General features: G+C 43.5%; 1 non-coding gene across 1 annotated transcript; it reads left to right on the top strand.

The window, feature by feature from the left end:
* Positions 1–2,458: 2,458 nt before the first annotated feature.
* On the top strand, positions 2,459–2,542 carry Trnal-cag (transfer RNA leucine (anticodon CAG)). Its single transcript has one exon. It is a non-coding gene; the product is annotated as a tRNA-Leu (tRNA).
* The last annotated feature ends 766 nt before the right edge of the window (positions 2,543–3,308 follow it).

Here is a 3,308-nt window from a genome sequence, read left to right as displayed (position 1 = left end):
GAGTGTTAAGAATCCCTTTAAAAACTTGTTAAGTCTTCATCAAGAACACTTTTTTTTCTTCATTCTGCGACGTTTTTTGGGCTGTCTTTAACGGGACACAGTACCCGGAAGCCGCTATACAGACCCGGTACGTATGTACAAGATGACACAGAAAAACGGGAAATTTCGGCAAACAAATAAAAATGGTATATGCAACAACACCAAATTCTATTGACAGCAATTCAATCATTACAACTTTCCTATCAATGAACCATGATCAAAATTATCAGTTCGATTTATCGGTTTGTGATTTTTTTCTTGCGGGCTACCTCAAGAGTTGGGTGTACACGACTTGGCCAAGGACACTGTATGAACATAAACAAAGAATTGAAGACGAAGTTCGTGGCATCCCAGCTGTGATGTTGCAGCGATCAACGGGGAACCCTAACAACAGATTAGAAGAATGTATACGTAGACAAGAACGCCACCTGCAGGACTTAATTTTCATTGTCATAATGGATAATTTGTATTGTTGTTACTTAAAAGGCAAGGTGTAATGGTTCAATTACTGTCAATAAAATTTTGTTTTGTTACATGTATGCTATTTTTGTTTGCCAAAAGTTCCCATTTTTCAGTCACCTTGTATTTCAGGGGTATTATTTGTTAAGTTCGTGAAGTTTCTATGACTCCTAACAGTGTGTTCTGCGATGCACAAGGCCAGGGAAGGCCAGCGGGGAGTGACGTAGGCTGGGCAGGGGACAGGGGCAGTCGAGATGTTAGACCGCACACGGCGCCCCATCTGTCGCGAGGATTTCCAATTACCCGAGCGTCCAAGTGATGCGCGCGGCCCATTTAGCTCGCGCGCCGTCGCACATGTCGCCGGGACAAGCTCGCGACAGGCTTGGAACAAGCTCAGAAAAAGCTCGAGACAAGCTCGGTACAGGCGAGACAAGCTTGCGAAAAGCTCGCAACAGGTTCGGGACAAGCTCAGAAAAAGCTCGAGACAAGCTCGGTACAGGCTAGAGACAAGCTCAGACAAGCTCGGGACAGGCTCGAGACAAGCTCGGGACAAGCTCGGGACAGGCTTGGGACAAGCTCGGGACAAGCTCGAGACAAGCTCGGGACAAGCTCGGACAAGCTCAGAAAAAGCTCGAGACAAGCTCGGGACAGGCTCGAGACAAGCTCGGGACAAGCTCGGGACATGCTCGAGACAAGCTCGGGACTAACTCGCGACAGGCTCGGGACAAGCTGGTAGCGACAAACCCAGACCGAAGTTGCAGAACATTCAGTGTGTTGGGGAAGCTTCCGAATAATACACAAAACAATACACAAGAAATTGCTTGGTTAGATGTTCACTCTCAGTTTCTCTGAAAAAAAAAAAAAAAAAAAACAGCCCGATAAACTATATTTCAATACATTCAAATAAATGAAATACGTGTATGATTTGATGGACCTTATTTTTTAAACCCGTCCGGCTATCATGATGGTTTTCCATCAATTTACTGTACCAAGCCACGAGTTTGCGAGTATTATTCTTTGCACCAGGCCATGACAGTGGCGAATACGGGATTAATTTCTGGGGGGGGGGGGGGGGGTGAAGAGAGAGAATTTGAAAAAATAGAATAATAAATTAAATAAGAATCATATGTCAACAACAGGGGCTTTTGACTGATAACATTCCAAGTATTGATTTAATAAAGTTCCTCATTGCAAGAATCATTTAAAGAACGTACCGCAATTATTGTTTTTTCCCCCACTTATTTACTTCTGTCGAAATGTCCAGTACCAAATGTTTGAAATTTTGTCAGATATTATTTGCTATTTTGCTGGTGGGAATGGAAGATGTTTTAGGATTTCGAGAGGAGGGGATAAATATCCCCCTATAACCCCCCCTTTATTTCTCCCTCCCCCAATAGCACACATCTCTGCCTAAAATCACGCATTTAATTTCGTCGTTTCGTTTTTTAACGACTAGGAACAAAGCATTTCCTCGCAAATACCATATTCCAATTGATTTGAATGTTTATATTTATATTTTAAATCCACGTATTAAAACAATTGTTAGCTACTTAGTGTATGATGAATGGCTGCAAACAGAAATCAGCGCACAACACTTAGAAAGGTTGTAAGTTGTAAGTTCGACAACTTTCTGTGAACCGTGCGTGCGCTGTTTGCCAGAGCATCATCTGCTATCTGTTTATGTATATCCAACTTTCGTGCGCGTGTGCTGTGTATGCTACGAATGTAGCCCGGCCTCTTTTAAACGACAAAGTTACAACTCGGAAGAATAAAACCCGTAGTAGTTTCTACGAAGATCCAGTTGTTTGAAATACGAAGTACCCTTCATTTTATTTGAGGCAAATTTTTCGATTGGAAAATCATTAATTTACTATTATTAGAAGGACTATCTAACGATGTAAAAACTTCTATAAAAAGAAATTTATTTATAAACCGTTGCAAATTATCTCTTCTCACGAATGTCAGGATGGCCGAGCGGTCTAAGGCGCTGCGTTCAGGTCGCAGTCCACTTCTGTGGGCGTGGGTTCGAATCCCACTTCTGACAATAGTTTTGTTCACCGTTACGAAGCTTTTAAGCTTGTCGGTGCATTATACATTATGAAGGGTTCTTATTCAGAATGGTTAGTTGTACACTGAATTTTTTTTCTTTAGACCCTCAACGATGTTTGTGTGATTCCTCAATGATTGACCACACTTTGCCAAACGCAGGTCAAAGGTCAGTGAGACGCGAGCAGCCGAGGCGGTCACCTCGCGCTGCAAGAGCGGGTTCCGGCGGAGTTCCGCGCGATCGAGTGCTGCGGTGCGCGACGAGGCGATGTCTGTCACGCGGAAAAATACGCTACGCGTAACCTTTACATCTCGACCACGTGCCACTGATACTCACCAATGGCTAGAAAATGTATTACGTGTTACTGAATATGCCATTAGCCGCTACAACTTGACGGCTATTTGAACCGTGTCTTTGTGAAGTTTACGTCTAGTAGGCCTATGCGTGCGGACAAGTGTTACAAGAGTCTGAAAAGGGGGGGGGGGGGGGGATCTTCACAGTTGTTGGCGTCATCGGGTGAAGCCATCCAGGTGAAGATAGAAAGAGAATTGCCGAACCAAATGTTAGTCCGTGTTGTGAATCTACCGGTAGAAATTGACAACCTTCGTATCAGTGAAAAGTTGGCGAGGTTCGGCACATTAATCCCACTACAGGACGAATACTGGAATAGGAACTAAACATACGGGGTAAAGACAGGCGTCGGGATGATTAAAATTACTCTACCTACAGTGCCTAACAAAAGTTTAAGACCACCTTTAACTTT

The sequence above is a fragment of the Bacillus rossius genome, chromosome 3 (genome assembly GCF_032445375.1).
Source record: "Bacillus rossius redtenbacheri isolate Brsri chromosome 3, Brsri_v3, whole genome shotgun sequence".
In the NCBI taxonomy this organism is placed as follows: Eukaryota; Metazoa; Arthropoda; class Insecta; order Phasmatodea; family Bacillidae; genus Bacillus; species Bacillus rossius.
This window is presented reverse-complemented; position numbering and strand designations above follow the sequence as displayed.